The sequence below is a fragment of the Lepidochelys olivacea genome (assembly GCF_965140295.1).
Source record: "Lepidochelys olivacea isolate rLepOli2 genome assembly, chromosome: 18".
Lineage (NCBI taxonomy): Eukaryota > Metazoa > Chordata > Testudines > Cheloniidae > Lepidochelys > Lepidochelys olivacea.
This window is the reverse complement of record NC_140428.1, coordinates 28252372-28274823: the sequence shown is the minus strand read 5'-3', so window position 1 is coordinate 28274823 and position 22452 is coordinate 28252372. Positions and strand designations below refer to the sequence as shown.

Genomic DNA, 22452 nt, shown 5'->3' with positions numbered 1-22452 from the left:
GGCAACCAACTGAGCACAGAGCTGGTTCTCTGTCCTGGGCAGTACATTCAGAACAGTCAGTGACAATTAATTTTTGTCTAGATTTGTGCACAAAGTTTGTTGCTATAGAATTAAGAGGCTACTACCTCAGCAGTAACTGGACCCAGGGGGAGTTCTGAGATTATGCAAAGTTTCATTGCAAGCTCGCGCAGTTTAACAGGAGTGTCATTTTGCTGGTCTAGTACTACCTCTATCCAAACAACATAGATGATTCCCCTCAGTCCTCTCCTGCAGACCCTCTGCTATCTCCTGCTAGAGAGGCGGCATGGTCCAGGGACTAAGCTACTAGACTGGAAACCAAGAAACATGCATTCTGATGCCAGTGACCTGCTGTGTGAACTTGGGCATGTCTGTTTCCCTTGCTGTTGTTTGTCTGTCTATTTAAATTATAATAAATACAGGACAAGGACCACCTCTAACTATATGTGCATGTGGAAAGTTTAGCACAACGGGACCCTGATCTTAGATAGTATTGCTGTCCCATATTGATATTCTGATTCCCACCCAGCTCTGCAATTTTCTTCAGCCTTACACTGCAGCAGTCCCTGTGCTGAGCAGTGGCTGACCATTTACATTTCCAGCAGCATTGTGATGTGGACAGCATCCACGCAATGCTGGGCTGAGCATGTGCTAAACTCATTTGACTTGTGACACAGTCCGGAGCTACAAAGCTAGCACGTTGAAGACCCACATCACCTTGCTCATCTCCACAGCGCTTACCGATTAAATGAACTAGGAATTGGTTTCAATAAACATATTTGAGTGCAGCTACCTTAAATGGAATTTAAAATGAAATCATAAATTGTCATTTAATTGAAGTTTAATTGGGGTCAATTCCAGTGACACTCCAGGTATTATTTGTTTAAAGAAAACTGGCTGAAATATCAATGCTCGCTTGAAAGACTTCACCATTTACATAAAATCCCTCCCAAGGCTCTGCAGAATAGTTTACCAAGAGAGAAAACTTGTTAGGGCTAATAGATCAAACCAATATTTTTCCTTTGGGGTGTCATTGAGATGTTTTTTTGTCCAAGGCCCTCTATTTCCCCGATGGGCTTTCCGAGTTCAAAATTTTGATTCTGTTAATTGAAATGAGTCATTTGATTAATTGTTGAGCTTCGTTTGCAGTAAAAGTGTTTTGTAATATTGCACACATGCCTGTGTAGTGCAGGGGCAAAGTGTGTCATGTTACTCCCCACCAGGGGGTGAACCTAAAGGGGAAAACACTACAACCACCCTCGCTAACTCCTTTAACTCAATTAGGATTCAGAGCACCAAAGTACAAACTTCAGCTATGTGCAATCCCCATTGATGACCCTACAACTCATTATAAAGTGGTGGCTCAGACAGTGAATATAGTTAGAATTATTGCTAAAGAATCAACACTTGGCATTTTTGTAACTCCTTCCATCCTGAGAGACAGCAAAACCGCTGTACAGACGGTAGATCACGTCACTCACAAATGAAATGCGGCCAGCTCTGGACTGTATCACGGCTCTGGTTTAATAGCACACGGTGAAGAGTATACAGCAGTTTAGGAAAAGAAATGTAGAAGAATTCTGTGTACAACTGAAACTTCAATGGGCAGAGGGTAACTACCTGATTTGCAATTTGACAGGAACAAAGCAGAAGCTTTTCCCTTCTTGGTGATTTCAGTGAGGCACCAGGTGCTCTGAGGTGCTACCGAGAGAGCCGAGCTTGTACCATAACCCAGTCCAAGTGTCAGCACGTCTACCTGCACTGTCATTTCTGGTTTTAAAATAAACATCACATTTATAAAACTTACTATTACATGGTGCATGCAGCCTGCCGCCCAAAACAGCAGTTTGGAATGAAGATTTTCTTCAGTGAAAATAGACAGCATTGTACATATTCCGTTAATTCCCCAAATGCTAACAGGACACATTCATTGGTCCTAGCCTCTGCAGAAAAACACATATGTAAAGTCTAGCAGATTTCCCCTACTACACAAGTGACATTACTTGCAATTCTCAGTTCTCACTTTGGGGAACTTTACTGTTTTGTTTGAGCTGCTTCTTGTTGATCTCAGGAAGAGAATAAAGAGCAAGGTCTTGCTTCTTGAGACTGCAGTCTGCACACAAGTAGTTATAACTGGCTGTTTGCAAACTCCTGACCAGCATGCATAGGCTGGGCACACAAACATTTATTAGTGGTAGGCAGTGGTGAGCTGGAGCCGGTTCGCACCGGTTCGCACGAACCAGTTGTTAAATTTTGAAGCCGGTTTAGAACCGGTTGTTAAAGGGGTGGAGAAGCTCAGGTGGGATGGACAGGTTGTGACCCGTGGGACCGTCCTGTCCATCCCACCTGAGCTCTTGGCTGGGGAGGCTCCCATGTGAATTTTTACTGACCCCTGGCGGCACTCCAAGCCTTCGGCGGCACTTTAGCGGCGGGTCCTTCACTCGCTCCGGGTCTTCGGCGGCATTTCGGCGGCAGGTCCTTTAGTACCACCGAAGACCCGGAGCGAGTGAAGGAACCGGTTCTTGAGCTTCTGGCAGCTCATCACTGGTGGTAGGCCCATGAAGCTTTACATTCCTATTAGGTACAACAGGAAAACATGGAGGGGAATCGAAAAGCAACAAGAGTCAATTTTAAAACACTAGTTTGCAATTGTGTCTGGTCATTTCATCAGACTGTTTGGTTTTGCAGCATGCGCTTAGTTACATTTCCCAGTGTGTTGGCTCCCAGCAGATTTGAACCATTTTTTTCCAATTAGGAATGTCAGTTATAGTTCATTACTCCATAAAGTAACTTGAATATAATGTACTGTATGGTTTTGTATAATTAACTTCTTATACAATCTTCTTAGCAAAGACTTGACTATGCAAACAAAGACTAATCTCAGCTCGGAAATCTTTCTATTACATTGGCACTAATGTCATTGGCAGGACCCAGGGTGAGAATCCCAGGCTGCCAGCACCACGTCTGTTTTGTGATCAATTTTCCTTCTGTGATGGGTGTTCGCTGACACTCCGCTGGCTGATGTGCCGTAGTCTCCTAGGGATCTCGATGAGCACAGTATAAGGACTCTGGCAGAGCAGTCGCTTTGTTCCTGTAAACACAAATAAAACATCCAGTATGCCTCTGCACCAGCCCCGTTTTGAGGATTTAAACAGAGCCTAGGTTTTGTGTTGTCAGGAATGTAATCACACATGAAGGGACTAGAGCACTAGTACTCCAGACAGCAACCTCAGATTTATTTAAGGCACTAATATGCTTAATAAAGTAATAATACTGCATTGCATTCATATAATGCCATCTACACGAGCGTCACAAATCGCTTTGCAGAGTGCTTCCTCAGAACCACAGGATTCTGGGCACACACCACCCTGTCTGCTCTCTCCGCTGGCTCCCCACAGAATTTTGAATCAAGGTCAAGTTCTCAGTCCTTATGTTCAAAGTGCTCCTGGGCCTGGGCCCAGGATATCTAAAAGAGCCTGAAGCTTTGGGGTGAAGACCAAAGTTGACTTCTTTTTTCTTCCAGCACAATGGCATTTGCTACAATAGAGTAAAGCTTGTCTGTGTGGGAGAAAGAACTTCCCTGGGGGCTGGTCTGAGACTGTGGAATGAACTGCCCCAGGAACTAAGGGACCAGCCCAAACCTCTCCACCTTCCACCCAAGTGCAAGGCGGGTTTCTTGGCCCTTGACCTCTCTAATATAAACACAGAGCAACATGTGTATATAAAAAAAGAAACCTGACAAGACACTCCACTGCATGCACTTCTCCCCTTGGGGAGAGGATGAGAGGACAAACAGCATATGACAGAGCTGTAGTCACTTTGTTTAATGTAGTCACTGCTGGACGGTGCTCAGAGACTATGGAGATGAGTGTGGTACAAGAACCTAGACAGAGAAGAATAGAATTAATTTCACCTGACAATACTCCTGCAGTACAGTAGGTAGGCATTACTGTCCCTCTATTACACACCAGGAAGCTGAAGCACAGACATGTGAAGAGTTGCCAAGGGTGACACAAAATTTGGGGTCCTGCTGCGTATAGAAAACAGGTCTCCCAACTCCTAGTGCCTTAGTAACAAAGCCCCCCGATTCACTCAGTAATCAGTGCAAGACGTAAGAAGAGGGAAAGCTGCCCTCCAGAATCTTTTACAGCAACACTGTTCATATGTCTGATGTATGTTATAGCACTGAGAACATTAAAAGAGAAATTAACTCTGTAGAAGATGCATCAGCTTGGTGACAGCAGAGGACAGCTCTGCTGCACAAGAACTGAAACCTATTACTGTACCAGGGGCTGAGCTTTGCATCCAAACCGTACAAAAATCTCCATTTGTCCTAGCTGTAGCATGAGCCTGAGAACAGAAGGTGGTGATGACCAAGGGCTTAATTATATGTAAACTAAACCCATTGTAATTCACAGTCAGTTATTGACTTCAGTTATGCAAATTATATATAACAAAAGTTATACTTTTCTTCCACAATAAGAGAGACGAGACACAGACCTGCACTGAAATGATTAAAGGCGTGACTGAAAACGGGCTTAGTTGTTTCAGTCCCAGGTTCTGTGAGGACAAGCCTCAACATGAGTTGGGACCTGATTTGAGATTTTTTTAGTTGATTTAAAGCCAAAACTCAAAGCAAAGCTTTGCAGGGAGGCATGCGCATGTATGTGTGCGTGTGCCCATGCCCACGGACTCGCTTGTCTTGAAACCACAGAATAAAACAAAAATCACAGCACAAAGGGCTGTGATATGCAATGCTGAGATCTATGCAATGCAAATTTCAGTCCATCACCATGAGATTCAAATCTGCTAATTGTGATAATTATTCATTTGAAGCAGGAGCCTCTGAGATAGTATTTTTTCAGTCTCTCCTGGATTTTAAATATGAATCTGTGTTCTTCCTCAGATGCCTTTAGCCATTATAAATGCCATAACTGACTTTGTGTGGAAGGTTATATAAATGTTCACAAACTGACTTTCCTTCCTAAAGAAGCAGCAGCAGCAGGGTACCTGGTTCTATAGAAGTGCTTTTTCATCCCCGACTGGAACCGCTGTTTTGATGTCCAAGCAAAGACCAGGAATCATTTTCATTTTAAACAATACCTACAGCTTTTCAGGCCCATCTGCAGGTACTGAACAGTGACAGCAAAAAAACAATCTGGCTGTTCGATTTGCTTTATTATAACTCTTCTGCCCCTTAAATTGCACCTTTTGGTGATGCTCTGGGTAAAGGTACAAAGAGAAGAGGATGAGACTCATTAACTCAAAGTTAATGGTCCCCTCCAGTATTAGCAGCTTCTGCTGCTCATCATGCCATTAGGAGTTGCCTGTTTTATCCTTGTCTTATAAACGTATAATGCTACTGGGACTCGATTCATTGTGCAGTAGTCAGTGTGCGCTATAAACAGGAAAGGTATGACATTAGTTAATTCTGTAATCCTTACTCCTCTGGAGTAGAATTTACACATGTGAGGCAATCCCTTCCATGGGAACAGAAAGTCTATGCATACATAAAAATGAATGTATGTTCACGCTTGCACACACATGCACACACACACTTATTTGTATTATGGTAACATCTAGAAACTGAAAGAATGGGTCCCATTGTGCTTGGTGTTATACAATACACAGCCCGAGAGTCCCTTCCTCGGACAGCGTGTGATCTAAACAGACACGAGAGACAAAGTGTGGAAGGAAGGGTTGTACTAACTTGAGGCCAATTGTTTATGGGGATCTAGATGGAGGAAGACTCTCCCCTTCCTCTTTGCCCACTAAAAATCATGGCATCTCTGCACAAGCTAGCAGAGAGAGTGAGAGTTTGGACCCTGCTGGAATCAGCGCACCTGTGGGTATCTGCCTATTTCCATGGGAACTGGCTCTATTCATTTCTCTTTGGATGCACTGTGTGAAATGGTCCAATTCTAAATATCAGTTAAATTCCCCGACACCCTGAGGAGTCATGCTGAAGTGAGACCCTCGTTGGAGCCCGTTCCAGGGGCAGGTATGCTGCTGCTCCCTCTTATAATTTTCTTTCCTTTTGGTGTGTATCACACTTCCTGGCGTCTGAGTCAGCTTGGGGCACATCTTACCAACTGGTTCCTCATTCATGTTCTGGTGTTCTCTGCTTTCTGTTCATACTGCAAGTAGCTATTCCCAGGGGCTGAATGGTTCTCTGAAGAGTACCCTATTTCTGTAAGAAACACCTTAATTGCTGATATCTATAAAAGTCTCATTTCTGTAATTTAAAATTGGATCTCAGCTGTTTCTGAGACGCTAATTTCTTTTCAGCAAATAATTGTTCTATCGATATTAATCCTGTCTAAATCCAGATCTATCTTTATTGCCTTGACAGGCTAGGCTGGGATGCAGGCTATCAATCTGCTTAGGCTAGAAAGGGAAGATCCAAACTCAGGTATTTTCTTTCCCTCAAATATTTGAGTCTAAACCATAAAAATATTTTAAATATTGAGTAAGCCAGGATAATTCAGGAGTCACTTCACTAAAGTCAATAGATATCCCTCAACACAAACCAAGAGTGAGAGTAGAGAACCCCCAATTCCCACGGGGCACCACTGTGATGCTGGTTTTCATTGGCCTCCTGTCTGTCAGGCAGATACACAGCTCACAGGGCGTGTTCTACCAAATGGAGACCATCAAATGAGAATTGTACTGATCTTCGGGGTAGCACCTGGGGAAGTCAATATCCGTCCTGGATGCTGAGTACTGGGCCCAGAATTCTCAGCGTGCACCTCATCGGCCAGTAAAATAGCCACCATCCACGGAATCTTGGCTCAGAGTCTGATTTTGATACTTGGGCATGAAAGACACTGCCTTGTTTCTGAGAGATCATTTTTTGGTTATTGCAGAAGAATACTACAGACAAGACAACAAACAAGCAGCGAATAGCTACAGCAGGGAAAACAGCTCCATTTGCCTTTCAGACCTAACCGCAATCAATGAAGATAAAGTAAAAGAAATGAAAACACTGTACAGGTAAATATAACGTGAACATGCCCGAGGTATTGTGGAGAATAGGAAATATTGGAGGGCTTGATCCCATATGTCTCTGGGTCAAATTCTCTGCTGGTGACACGAGTGGAGCTGCACCAATTTATACTGGCAGGGGATTTGCAATAGTGCTGTAAGTATTGAGTATATATTATAGTAAAGCAATTAGAGATGTGCCCAATCCAAACATTTCAGGACTTTAGGAGGGTCACATCTGGATCAGGACATACATTTTGCAGCTGGCTGTGTTGATACTTGGAATGAGTTAAACCAACTCCCCACACATTTGGGCAGGAGTTTAGAAACTGGATCAGATTCTGAATTTTGCAGCTGGATGATGGTTTAAAGAGAGCCAACCAACCAACAAGGTACTAACCAAAGTGTGCAGTATTTAAAAGCATTCTGCACCCCCCTCCCCTCATTTTGACTTGTTTCTCCATCTAGATGATTAGGAAAAAAGGGAGTACATACAGAAAGGGGCAGAATGAATCTTGTGAAAGCACATTCCTATGCTAAAGTGGGATTTAAAGAGGGCTTAAATTCTTATAGAATATTTCCCAGCACCCCCCATGACTCCACACCTCAGTTGCTGTAAAAGCTCCAGGGAGTTTGAAAATATTTACCGGTGCTCTGCTTCGGACAGCTGTGGCTGAATTTAAGCCTTGGATTTAAGTGAGGCGCACACCTTTTGCCGACCTTGTGTACGTGGCTGAATATCGCCCTAGGAGAGTCAATAATTCACTCTAATGTCTCAGGCTCACCAGTAAGCAAAGCACAGAAATGATTACGAGGAATATATGGCAAAGCACGCGCTAGGACTCAAAGAGTCCTCTCTCTTTCTCTGAATCCACTCACCATAAAATATGACAGAGATTTCTGACAGAGATTTCTCTTATTATAAAACTTTTCTTTTCCTCTTGAGCTAGCAAGCAATTAAAACAAAATTTGGATCCTTCCTTATTTTATTTGATTTCATTCAACATTTTTTCTTTCCCTAAAATCTGAGAGCCGCTCCTTGGTTTGTAATGCTAATCCCTTTCCCCTGGGAAACAACCACATATTCTCAGCTGTCACTCACTCACTCAGTACCCGGAGCTCTCAGCCATCTCTTCTCTGCTTTACCCCACTGGAGTGACAGGACTATCTATAATTCAAGGGCTGATGGGATGAATTGCATTTTTGAGAGCTGGCAGATATCCCATGTTAAGGGACATCCTTTCCCAGTATCTGTTGCTGGGTGAGCTTTTTCTTCCACTTGCCCAGCTAATAAGATGGGTGACGTGCTAAAAAGTTTGGACAATGGGTCTGCAGCAGTTGGCCTCTCCTGACAACAGTATAGATATTGCTCAGGCTCAGCAGATACTGGTCTCTTGTTATTCACTGACAGGAGATGATCAGGCTAGTGCTGCTGTTCTCTGCCTTCCTCGGTGCAGGTTGGTCAAGCAAAGCCTTAAAATTATCAGTGAATGATAGGGATTATTCTTCCTCTGATGGGATGAAACTGAGCCAACACAGAAGGCTCACACAAGACTAGCCCCGCTCTTGTATGGGGCATGGTGGTGAATAAGCGCTTTATATGAGCTCTCTGTATGGGGCTGGATTTCAGTTGTGACGTAGAGATGTTTGAGACTTGAGTAATGGCTTTAATTCAGACATCCATGTTCAGATGGCACGTTATGGGGGACAGCTCATCGAGCATTATAAAAGGCAAGGCACAGAAGAGTTGAACTGGAGTGGCAGGTCGGTTCATGGTTAGAAAGGGGACTGGGACTGCTGGATTCTAGGTCCAAGTCATCACTGACTTACTGTGGGACTGTGACCAAGTCACTTTAACCTTGCTGAGCCTCACGCCAGCCATTGGAAAAATGTGGGTAATAATAGAGGGTTGAGGGCAGGCGGAGTTAATTGATGCTTATAAAATGGTTTGAGATGCTCAGCTGAAAGGTGGTACAAAGCACCTTATTGGTCTTTTCAAATCATGCCTGCATTTTTCAGCCCATCAATGGGTGTTTTGCCTAAAAGATTGCATTATGTATTGTTTTTCCTTGTTTAAATCATACAATAATCCAGGGGACACCAATTCAGCTCTAACAGAAGCAAGCATAGATCTTCTGAAGTCAATAGAGTGCTGAATTTGTCCTGCGGCATTTAAACAGCAGCCAAAGAGACTCAGAGAGCAGAGAAAAGTGCAGAGAAGAATAAATCTGAAAGGAAATAAGGAAGGTATGAGAAGACCTTTAAACATTTCCATTTCCTAGAATTTATGTCCTTCTGTTCAAACTGGCAATCATCTTGTAAGCAGCAGAAGTCGTTACAACATCTGCCTTGCCTTGTCTAACTGGTGCTTTTTACATGGTGATGCCCAGCTTTGTGCTGCTTTACGAGTCTCTTGAGAGTTTAACAAGCAGGTGGAAGGCGCCTGCGTCCGCTCATGCTTTGGCACACTGCACATGATGACCTGCTGTAGCAATGGCCCACCTTGATTATCACTACAAAAGTGATAATCCCCCCCTCCTTCCCCCCGGCTCTCCTGCTGGTAATAGCTCATCTTAAGTGATCACTCTCCTTACAATGTGTATGATATAGCTCATTTGTCTCCTGGATGGATTGCCCTGTGGAAAGCAGGTATTCTAGAAGCCACTCCTAGTCCTGGGTAGAAGGTTCTCATCGTGGCCAATGAGATCTTCCTTCTCCGTCCTGACCTTTGACAAGTTGTTCTTTTTGCATTCTGGGATCCTAAAACCACTGCATTGCTTTCGGAGCTTGGCTGTTGTCATTAGGTTAGCTGCAGGTTCCCTGCGTTTTGAGAATGGGGAACAGGGAACTGCTGTGTGGAACAGAAAAATAGTAATTTATAAAGTTCTGTTTATACTCAGCAAGGATAAATATAAGAAGTGGCTGGAATGAAAAATGGAAGCAATATTTAAGGACTGAAATGTTTTAATCTGGGGCTTGGCATCTGCAAGGTTGAGGATTTTCATGGTTACAAGTGATAGACTGAAGGCATCCCGTGAATGTTGGTTTTGGTCTGGTTTCCCCAGCATGGCCAGAGCTCTATGGCTATGAACCATCCCAAGCTGGGTGGTCCGTATGTTAGGGATATATGAGAAGTCCTTACAGCCCAAGTATTACAGACTTGGCTGAATGCTTCTTATTATCATCAATGATTCTCCTCCTTTAACACTTGCCACTTTTTTTTAGTTAGCGTCTCTTTTTCTGGAAAACTGACGGGTGGTTTTAAAGACAATGATTTCTGCTCAGTTGTGGCCAGTTCCTTCCACGATTGACTGGGGAAAAAATCAGTTCTGTTTATATAAATGAATGCAGGGCTCAATTTTCGAATGTAGACATGTAAATTAGGAGATTCATGTCCCCCCCTGTGTGCTCAAGTCAGTATTTAGGCAGCTAAAGGGGCCATAAGGATGCTGAGGTGCAGGGCAGAGTCCTCAGCGGCAGAATCTATGCCTAACCTATACATAAAATGGAGATAATAATGCTTCCTTCGTCTTCCTTTTCCATTTCAACTGGAAGCTGTTTAGTGCAGGGACAGTCTTTTTGTATGTGTATGTACAGCACCCGGCACAATGTCACAGTCTCAGTTACAGTGTCTGCTTGCTACGGTAACATGGCCAAAAACCATCCCACCGGCATTGCAAAGAATTATGCCAAGCCTTACTCTTTTGCATTCACATAAACCACCAACTCCCTGTTAGTCATTAGAGAGAGAACTGAGTCAAAGCTCAATTGTTGATATTAGTACAGCTGTCTTTGCTACATTTGTTTTGGATAGAAGCCAAGACAAGTGCTGGAAGTGTGCAAGGTGAAACAGATAAGGGGATTTCCCAGCATTTCATCCATTCCTTACAATTGAAGATGCAGATGGGAGTTTTTGATACTAGAAAGGTTTCTCTCCCTCTCTCTTCGCCGCCAGTTTATTCCTACCGATGGCAGATAACCTCCCGCAAGAATTTGCTGTTTTGAGACGTGAGGAAGGCACTCCCCCTGCAGTGCCACCACTCTCCCTCCCGGGCCCCAAAGATTCAACACAAGGATGCAGCTTCCAGTGCCAGCCAGGCCTCTACAGAATCCCATGTGGTGGAGGCATCCAAAAAGGTGCACCTCAGCAGTGTATCTGCCACCTGCCTTTCCCTGGCCACCCCGAGGGGGCAGCTTCAGCCAGCTCCACACTCTCTGGCAGAGGAAGGATTCTGGGCAGTTTTATACCTGCTTAGAGGATGCTCTGCTGCAAGAGGTACAGAGCCCAGCCTCTGATGGGCATGGTGTGAACCCAGCCCATCCCATCTCATGGGATTCTGACACTGGGGTCTGGGCCTGTACCACTGCATTCCTTCACGCTGGACTCCATTAATCAGCCTAAGGTATCTGATAAGTTATTGGGCCCAGATGTTTTCCATTGTATGTTACAAATGTTAATTATCTTCTAATTACTTATTAGCAGGGGCTGGGCTGGCACAGATCATGGTTGAAATGCAGCCAAGTACGTTCAGCGCCTTGGATAGCAGTACACGAACTAACAGCTTCTATTGGCAGGGAGTTTATTGGAAATTCTTATTATTCCCCCATGCCTCCAAATATTTACCCAAGAATTATGTGTGGCATAAAATGCCTTCACTGGTGTAGCAACAATAGGTAATGCACGTAGATCCTCACTGAATAGCTTCATTTCAGGAATGTGACCTTTCACAGAAAGCAGAAGATTAACACATAATGGCTGCAGGGATAATGAATAAGGGGACATTTTAAAATTAAAGCTCAGGCATAGTAAAAAAAGTGGTGGTGAAATGGTATCATCTCACACTCTCTCTTCTCCTGGTTTTTCTTTATGCCATACAATAGCTTATTTCCCTAGCTATAACAGACTAGTCATTCTCCTTATAGTACAGATTCAATAGAACCATGGGAGAGAAAGCTGGAGTCATATTTATCTCTTGTCTCATCAACAAAATCATACATGAAGTCCCAGTTGCAGACTCTTTGTTGCTGGCTATGGTGAGAGTTGAAGGAACAGATAGTTGTTTGATTTTCAGATCTCTGATAGGGTACGCAGGGGTGGAAGCTACAAAAGGCACAATCTCGTGGCTTGCAAGCCAGTTTGCCGTGGACTTCTGGGGGTAAAGTGGAGGTTCAGAATTGGTCTGATCCAAGCTCGCCAAGGCCCAGGAGTCTTTCTGTTGACTTTGGATCAGCCCCCATGTCATTTTCAGAAAGGCACTTTCTGGACTGTACCCACACCGGTTTGTAGTAGTTGTTTCTTTGTTCAAGGACAGTTAGTTGTAACGCCTCTCCAGCACACGCTGTCAGGCAGCCCTTACAAAGGAGCACGCTCAAAGAGGAATCTGTCATTTGAACAACTCCTCATTCTGACCGACAACGTTGTAGGGTTTCCTCGTGTTAGAGTGATTTTTTTGCGAGGACACTCATTGTCCCATTGACAAATGGTTTCAGGTTTCTTGCCTCAGCAACAAGGCCAGGGGAAAGCATGGCTTCCGGTGTATTCATCCTCTGCTATCAGGCTTACATGTCTCTTGTAAAATACCAGACAAGCTCAGTGGGCCTGGGCTGAAGGATGGGGTCTGGACAGTGAGTGAGGGAGTTGCATTCTTTTTTGAAGGGTCCGAGCACTAGACCTGGTGAAACATTTTTCCTGATAGTGCGGGTTAGCGGCTGTTGCTAGAATAGAGGCAGGAGTGCTGTACGGCCTGCAGAAGGACAATCTCTAGCCTAGAGTCACATTCGCACAGTTCTCACTCACTCATCAAGGCAAGACAAACCTGGAGGTTCCCATTGCTGACTCTTGGCATATGTCCGTACTGCCCGATACTGCAGCCAAGTCCAAATGCTGGGTTCCCATCTCTGCTAATTGGTTACATTCACTCTGATTGACCAATCTGGCAGTCATAACAACTGCTAGTTTATGGAGCCTTGAAAAAAGATGGCATTCTTTTTGCCTGGTGAGTGATGGAGAGGGAGCTGCTCTCCCTCTTGAGAGGAGCCCCTCTTATTTCTCATAATGATGCTTTCATAAGGCCGATGCAGTTTGACTTCTCGCGGTGGCTGACAGATACTTTATTGGGGCATCTGTCATTATTTGCAAAGATTAAAAACAGATAACCTCAAATGTTATTAAAACTCAGGGGCTTAGAGTTTAAGCAGTTGGAGTCCAGTCTCTGTCTGGCAAATGGTAACATATTTCTTCTTGGCACTGAGATTTTATTGATTTCCATATAATACACAGGGCTTTGTGCATTTAATTCCATCAAGTGAAGAAGATGGATTGGCACATGGTCACCTTCAGGCTAGTGATGCAGCGTGTTTTATCCTAATAAGCATCAGTCTGCATCATGCCTCGCCTAAGGATTCACTAAAAGTTCATGTTGTCAAACAGGCTATTGGACATGAGGTCCCCCTGAAAGCAATGCAGAGAAAAATATAAATATTTGTTTCAGGACGACTATAATTTTCCCTGCTGTGGTTAGATATAAAAAGTGAAAGTCATCTTCATTCTCATTTGCACTACATGATTAATGAGAGCACCCTTCAGGCAAGCGTGCACTGCAGATTCTCAGGCTGAATGGATTCTTCACAGAGAAGAAGTATGAACAGACAGTGCAGCCGACAGGCCAGGCAATACAAAGTATGCTAGGAGCTGGTGTAAAGGGAATGTTCTACAGTGACTGACAGCTGCCTCTTTAAGGGTTTCAGGAAGAGGAAATGATGTAACAGAGTCATTGTATGGTATTGTCATTGTACTCAGCTCAGTCAGCCCCTGCCCAAGATAGCATATAGTCGAAAGGCACAAACACAGGAAATAACGCAGGCCATACAGAGCGTACGTTAGTAATGATGCTTAGCACTGATTCTTCAAACCACTTTACAGACATCCTCACCCGGGAAGTCATAAAGGAAATGTTGGCTGTCATAATAGGCAGGACACACACACTCAGTAACTCTGACCACTGGGTAGAGGAATTCCGCAATCGTGAAGTCATCTGTCACCCCACAAGCACATGGAAAAGTTCTGGTTCAGATAATTCATGTACCTGTCTCTGAACTCCAAGTGTCTTGTTTCAGCGAAGAAGGAAATCAAAGCATTCAGAGAGTTTGACTGTATAAATTTCCTGCACCCTGCACCTCCAAAACACACATCCACACATTTGAATAGTTCCTTTGCCAATCTGAATGAAGGGGATGGCAACTTAAAAGGACGTCTTTTGTGTGAAGCCCAGGAACTAATACTTTCTGTGCTAATGGGACATGCCATCCATTTCTTTGTAAAATGAATGAGGTTCTGCTAACGAAGAAGAAGAGGAGAGCAGTTAAGTTGCATTTGTCATGATTGCTTGAACAGCTGACAGCTCATGGTGACATATTTATTTTAATATCTGCACAATTTAGTCTCATTTTACCAATCTAAATTATAGAATCCAGAACAGTCCAAAGCCTTTAATTTCATTATTGATGGTCTCACTGTCTCCCTTCCTTTGGGGTGCTGACCTCCCTAATGTTGCATGCAAATGACCACAATCTCCTATTTCCAATGTCCTCTTGGAACTGCGTTGGGGCTATCAACTCTGATCCTCTACTGTAACCTAATTAATTTCTCAGACACGCTCCTAGAGATACATATATGTTACATATAAGTCACTCATTTAAAATACGTGATGCACCCTCAGCCTCCATCTCCCAGGTAACTGCATTCCATCAAGGCTGCATCTACTTTCTTTCTAAACTGTTGTCTTGCCTGAGCCTCCACTTTGGTTGTCCGTTCACTCTAACTGTGGACTGGAAGCCCTGCAGGGCAGGGACTTGCCTTATATCGTTTTGCCTGGAAAGCTCTGTGCTGACCCATGGTACTGTATACATATCAGCTACAGTGCAGGGCAGGAAGAGGAGCCAGCAAGCGGGGAAAAAGATTGCATGCCAGCAACTAATATAATGAGTAGAAGAATAAAAGTGTTACCCGAGTGCTTCAGCAGTGACTTCTGGGTGTTTGTAGTAAATTAGTACCTAACATGGAAAGGCCAAGACCGTAACCATGTTCAGAACCCCACCAATGAAACAGGACATAGGTCCAAACTCTACCTGATTCTGGTTTTGCAGAAACAAAACCCACCCTGGTTTTTCTCACCTGCAGAAAAATGCCATCCACATCTTCCCTGAGTCCTGAGGCCAGCCACAAGTCTGCAAATCGCTGACATATTCCTGTGGATTTTCTAGAAAGCAGTGCATTCTGGGAAGTTATGGAACAGTTGTATCTTCAGTGTCTGCCAAGGTATTTAACCATAGTATCAATCAGATTCTGATCTTGCTTACTCTAGTGCAAAGCAAAAGTAATTCCATGAAGGGCAACAGAGTTCCAAACTCTGTACGCTCTGTGTGAGAGGAGAATCAGACCCCTATATCTCTAAGTAATCAGGTGAATATGACAGAGTACAGAATATCGTTTTGCTGATATCCTGGGCACTGATTCACAAAACAATGGTGCACATCAATGACACTAAAATAAAGCATGTGCCTGATATTTGCAGGTTTGGGGCCACAAAGAATTTATATTCATGTTAACCTGCTATATGCGATTGGTTTGGTTTGTTTCGTGCTGATTTGCTTGGTAACTTTGCAAAGACCCTGTTTTCCATGAAATATTTTATTCTCCTCTCATGAAGAATGGCTGTTTTATCTCAATCTAAAGGATAAAAAAAAGTCAATGCAATCTATGTTATTTGATGTTCTAAAATGTTTATAGCATAGCTTCTGTGTGCTCATATTTTTTCTATCTACAGATAACTTGTGGGCTTCAGTCTTTTGTAGTTCCCTTAATCTTCTAAAGTGTTACATAATTTAGATAGAACGAGGTTTTGTACATTTCTGCCTTTTAAAAAATTGCTTTTAAGTCTTGGCTTCAACTCAAGCAGCTGCTGAATCTTCTACGACAGTTGGAAGGTTTTCCAGCATTAAGAGATGCCAGTGGAATATACATGAAAAGGTTTGGCAACCCAAGATATTCAGATTAAGAATATTATTTCTTCATCCCATGTTCTCATTCCCTCTGTTTCTTCAATAATTCTCTTTACTTTGAATGTTGTTCTGCTTATTTTGTGCTTTTGTTTGTATGAAAGTTTAGGAAATACAAACTGAGAATTCCTTATAGAACCAAAAGCTAGAGGATATTCCCCTCTGATCTTTTCTAGCTCACTCCCAGAGACCTGTTAATTTGCCTCAGTACTGACCTGCAAGCATGTCCTTTGACTCTAGACCTGGGCCACACACTGATCTGTGAACATATATCATTCTTGACTTGCAAGGCCTCCTGTCCTGCCAGCCCTGAACTTCTCCCAGGCTGACTACCAGTCCCTCCAAATTGTGCGTGAAGCTCTGCCATGCACTTGACTGAGCCCTTATGAAGTTGTTTTCAGCTCTGACTTTTGCCATGCATGAAACCAGGAATTCTTCCAGAGAGGAAAATGGCATTTGTAAATCCACTTTTCTAGCAGTTTCCAGATTTCCTGCTTTCCCGAAGTACTGTGTGCAGTGAAGTAAAACTCAAAAATTCCACTAAATTCAGATTCTGCCCGGTCATTTCTTGCTCTATTTTCATTTCCTAGAAGCACAGAGTCAGAGGCTTGTCCTCCCCGGATCAATTAACTTCTTTGCCTGGACAGGGTGGTTAACAACTGTGGGGAGATTTGTGTTATCGCTTATGATCATTTAGGGGAAAAATAAGAATTCTGTTTATTCAAAATCACTGCTGTTATGACTGTCTCGGTATTACCACCCCGTTTCAAATAGAAGATGCAAAAACTGTTTTTCTCGTGTGCTTAAATGAAATAAACTGCCCTGAAATAACATCACCTTGAGAACAATTAACTGTCCCCTCCACCCCCACAAACCCCATAACGAGGCCCAGTGAGGGATTATCTTCCTTTCAGTCTTGCATATCAAAATAAAAGAGGAAAGAAAGGGCTTAGGAAAAGAGTTCAGAGACTTAATTGGAGGGGGAGGGGGAAGCATTATTGCCTAGCTGCTGATTTTAATGTAGTATTGCACAGATGGGAGTAGAAGAATCAAGCTGCCATGAAACTTCATTTGAAGCTCACTGAACATTTTGCATATTAAAAAAAAAATCCCGCTGGTAGCTAATCGAATAGTTGTTAAAAACAATATTCCTCTTTCCTGTGGTGTAGAATGTCATCCTCTTCCTTCCCCCCAGCCCTCTACAGTCTTCTCTCATTTTCTAACCCTCTGGAGGTCCTTGTTTTTTAATTGTTGTGATTAAATCTGTCGTGCATTGTCTGTACAGTCACAGGAGAACACAGCCTGTGTTCCCTTCTCCTAAGAGGGGCTGCGCTCGTCACTGCAGCTCTGTAAAGGTAGAACAGCTTGGGCTGTATACTTGGCAGGGAATCACCTGGGTTCAACGGTCCTTCCAGCAACCTCGCCTCCTGCTCTGCCTTCTTTGTCCGGATTCTCTTCTGCTCCTCCTTAGGAAGGCAGGAGAAGAGTTTTTATTGACAGCCTCACTAATACTTTAACAATGCTGAAATTAAAAAGTCTTTGGGGGACAGGATGGTTCATAGGGTTGCCAATGTGACATAGAGGCTTTCCTCTCTGCTTCCAATTTTCCTACCATCCTAATTGCCTCCCGTTAGCTCTTTGGCCCCCTAGGCTGTCTCATCAAACAGGCGATAGTTCAAGTGGGGATGGAGACTGACCTACCATCTCACCCTCCTGGATGTTCCCCTGAAGCTTGGGTGGAGAGGCGCTTGCCCTGCTTATGCCTCTGTGCTCCCTGTCTTGAGCACAAACCAAAGGCTCCATTTTCCAGTATTGTCAGGCTGGCATGTGGGACACTTTGGGGGCTCAGCCAGAGCAGGAAGGGGTTCGGTCACCGCCTGCCCTATCACGCTGGGTGCTCCTGTACTGTGCAGCTTTGGCTCAGAGCCCTGCCACCAGCAGCCTGCTTTCCGCACAATGGCCTCCTGGCTTGTTAGAGCCTGGATCTCCTCCAGCCCGCATCCTCTGCAGTGCTCAGCTGCACACTGGAGCCCTCACAGCACCTCAGCAAGTCCCCTGCTCCCAGAGAGAGACAGTCCACAGCACCAGCCCACTCACGCAGCTGAGGATTGTACCCTTCAGGCTGAAACACTGTGCTGAGCTGGTTGGTTATAAAACAAGATCAAGTTTATTACCAAAGAGCAGACGTTCCAGCGATACCAAGTAGCAGGAATTGAGGCAGAAGTGGTTACAGACAAACAAGTAAAAATCCTCTGCTAAGACTAACACCTAACAACAGACCGGAGTCTTTTGTTCCAAGTAAGTTTTCTCACCTCAGTCTTTCTCCCAGCATGGCCAGTCAGTTCCTAGCCAGGATCCAACACAGAGCTCCGAGGGCTTGGTTTCCTTGTCTCTTCAGGTGAAGGATAACTAAAATGTCTCTTTGCCCCCTTAGATTACCCAGAGTCGATTGTTTCAAGAGGCAGGATGAATGCCTGCTGTTCCTCCCTTCCTGTGTGGACTGCCCATCCCCCAGCTGATTTGTATGTAAATGAGCTTCCATTGTTTTGATTCCATAATGCTTAATTTACATTGGAGGCAGGTAGAAAGTAGCCTTCCCGCCTGGCTGGGAGAAAACCTGTTTCTCCTTTTGTTTGGTCACAGACTTTAAAGCATAATATCAGTGAGTATCCATAATTCCTCAGGTTTCAGAGTAGCAGCCGTGTTAGTCTGTAACCGCAAAAAGAAAAGGAGGACTTGTGGCACCTTAGAGACTAACAAATTTGTTTGAGCAAAAGCTTTCGTGAGCTCACTTCATCGGATGCATTCAGTGGGAAAAAAAATGCATCTGATGAAGTGAGCTGTAGGTCACGAAAGCTTATGCTCAAATAAATTTTTTAGTCTCTCAGGTGCCACAAGTCCTCCTGTTCTTTTTGCATAATTCCTCAGATAGGGTTAGTACAGACATTTCACAATGATAGTGAGCACCAGTGTTACTGGCTTTCATAAAAGACCTTACTCAATATGCTTGTAGAGGACAATAATATTGTGTACAATTGATTCACCTGCTTATTCTTTGGGGTTCAGACCCCCTGGATTGTCATAGTGTACAGAGAACTCAGTTCATGCTGCTAATTTTGGAAATGAGATTTAAAAGCTCATTGACACCTGTGCAAGCTCATTGAATTTAGGAAGCTAAGCATGGCGATGCCTCATCAGTAATTAGACAGGAACCGTCTGAGAAGAATTTCTCTGCACTGTTAGCACAGGCTAGCTGCCTACAGAAGTACCCAGGATCCTGGGAGGGCTTGTATAGCTTAACGGCCATGTTGCTGTGGCTTCATTCTTCTTGGTATGCGAGCTGAGTAGATTAAACTAGGGCATGGATATGTCTCCATGTGCTAATCACACTCCCCAGCTGCAGGGGACACATGCCCTGGGAGTCCCAGCTGCCTTTATTTTATTTTTTTTAAAGCAGGTTTCTAATGTTCACGGTTGCAGAGACAAGCTTGAAAACATGACCCAAGTGTAGCCTAAAGGCTCAGAAACCAAGAGACACAAAGAACCCCCACCCCTTTTTATTATTTAAGATCTCAAGCTTTTAAACCGGTCTCTAGTTTTGAGCACTTGGGCATGGCAACGCTGTGTTAAACCGGTGCTGTTTATCACTGCCTAGCGCACACTGAACACACTTTGTAAACTTCGCTTTCCGTTATACCATGATCACCATATCGATTTGCATTGGTGTCGCACAGCACAGAGGGTGGCCCCACTTTGTTTGTTGTTATGGCAAACGACAACTCTTTAACAGTGCACAGCAACATGAGGCAAAAGGTTTAGTTTAGGAAATTATGCATCTACAGCAAGCACGGAGAGGGGGAATTTTAAGCAGAATATAATTTCTGAAATAGGAATTTGCCTTTTTATAGCACAGGGTGAATGAGAGATGTTCAGGCCAAACAACCTCTAATGATCTCAAGTGCAGTGCTGCAAAATCTCACCATTTTATTGCAAGTTTCATGGTATTTTGTGCCTTTCTTAAAGCCTCAGCTCCTGGAGTCATGTTATTAATAACAATATTTCATCTTTAATTAAAGAAAGTTCTAACCCTCATAATTGAACAGAAGAAGTTTGAAACCATGAATCATAGGACAGCAGAAAAAAATCCAACTGTTGTTCTATTTTTGGCTTAAAAATCTAGACACTTTTTTTTAATCTCCTGTTTTTTTGTGGCCTGAGTCATGAATTTTGAAAGCGTAGGGTTGGCAATACTGCAGGTGGTTAGCACCTCAGATTTAATGTTTCATCCAAAAGATGTGCCCTTAGCACCATAACATCCCTTAGCATCATGCTGGGGCACTGCCTCTGCAGGACTGATGCCCAGAGAACCGCCAAACACACACTCCTCCTTTGCTTGAAGGTCTCCTCACACCCAAATCTTGCTTTCTGGAGCCATGCTGAGAAATTAGCAGTTCATACAAAGGCTAGTACATGACTGGTACCTGCGCTACATATCCCAAAAAGTAAGTGTGGAAAACTGAGAATCCTTCCCTTGAGTCTGCAGAATTAGGTCTTACTGGTTACTTACTTCAGATCCAAGGGAAAAAAACCCCAAACTGAATGATGAGCTCCCATTTCTCTGCAATTCTGACCCCTAAATGTGCCAGTAAGAATTTATTTGCAAAATAAGCACCATCCAGGGAGCACAGCAGGCAGGTCTTTAAATTTACTATCCTTGTTTTTCCACAGGTTCCCCAAGAGTAACATTTGAAAGACTTAAATTATGGAAATGGCTTGTTTGGTGAAGTTACAGCCCTGAATGGAGACCATCTGCGATGTAGCACAGTTTCCGCCATCCAACAGATTGCTAAGCAGTCCATGGTGATAAATCATTTCCCATGCAGACTTGCGCTTATAATCATCGTCCAAATCCATTCCTGATGTTCAACTGAGCCATGGGAGCATGTCGACGAGGGCGGCATGTGAGGCTGCTTGGGACACTCCTGCTCCACTGCTGACTCCTGGCTACTTCAGCTGAAACAGTACAGAAGTCTGGAAACAGAAGCGGAAGAGCATGCACCTGTATTCAGTGTCTTTAGCAACTTGTATAGTAATGCCGGGGTGAAAGAAATTCCACCATCTTTAGAATTTTCATGAAAAATTCTCTGGAGTGAACATAGCAGGTTCCAAATCCCTTTGGGCAGAGTTTTCACCAGTAGAACTTGCTCTCCTAAACTTTAGGTACCAAAGATATTCCTCTCTATGTAGCCATCTTCTCACCTTCCCTTCCCTTCTCCATTGCACAATATAATCCAAACTATTGCCTGTATAAGGCAATAAAATATCAGCGCAACAATCTGAAGAGTAGGGGTTAGTTTGTGTGTGAGACTATTCAAAGATGTTAAGAGCCAAATGTTTTTCTAGAAGATGAACTGAACACTAATTTTTAAAATATTGATTAGCTCATTCCCCCCTCAGATTTCCATGTGCCGCTGCACTTCCCAAAGTGACCCAAGAGAAGGAGAAATACCGAAAGACAGGCTTTTCTTTTGGTATTCTACCTAGCTGTCAATAAGAAGAACTGGAAATCTTGTAAGAAATCCCACTGGAGTGAGATTTCCAGACTGGAGAGGATGGAATAAGTTAGTAAATAACTTTTATAGAGGCTTCCAGAGTTAATCAAAATATTCCTCCCAATGGAAGGCGTCTGTTCTCTCACATGGGAGACCTGTACAGTCACTGTAGATGTGAATTAGTAGAGCTGGTTGGAAAATGGTTCTTTTCCCCCCTGGAAAACTGTTGTGAGAACAACTGAAAAACGTAAAAACATTTTTGTTGACATTTTCTGTGATTTTTTAAAAAAAAATGTCCTTGAAGGAACAAACATTTTTGGTTGAAAACTGATGTTCCAGGTTGTTTGTTTTTTAAAGAAAACATCAACAATTTTCAGGAAAAGTGGATAGTTTTTGCAAAAAAATTCATTTTGATGAAAACCCTGTTTTAATTGAAAACCAGGTCTGTCGCTGACCGATATTCAGGTGATCCAGTTCAAATGAACACTAGTAGAGCTGAGATGGCTTCCTTCCCCCTTTCCAAATCAGAGCTCTTTATGTAGGATGGGGACAAGTTTGGTGTCTTAAAACATTTGGATGGAAACTGGAAGGGCCCTCACCCTGATGCTGCAGTGGCCATACAGAGGTGCCCAGACCATGGCAGTGGCTCTCTCAGTGGTGGAAGGGTTGGTCACATCTGCAGAAACCGGCATTATTTGTAGTGGGACCTTTCCAGTCCTTGTTTCCTGAGATGCTGCAATGAAAAGGACACCTTTGAAAGTACCATTAGTGAAGTGCTGACTACACGTTGTACCTGGCTCGCTCATAAATCCACTCAAGCAAGGAGATTCAGCGTTACAGC

At 43.6% G+C, this 22452-nt stretch overlaps 1 long non-coding RNA gene across 1 annotated transcript; it reads right to left on the bottom strand.

Annotated features, from left to right (window-relative positions):
- Window positions 1-1533: 1533 nt before the first annotated feature.
- Window positions 1534-18541, bottom strand: LOC311532817. The gene is made up of 4 exons (XR_014714454.1): window positions 18372-18541; window positions 17453-17525; window positions 15176-15311; window positions 1534-3109 (listed from the first exon to the last, which is right to left on the bottom strand). It is a non-coding gene; the product is annotated as an uncharacterized lncRNA (long non-coding RNA).
- Between the last annotated feature and the right edge of the window lie 3911 nt (window positions 18542-22452).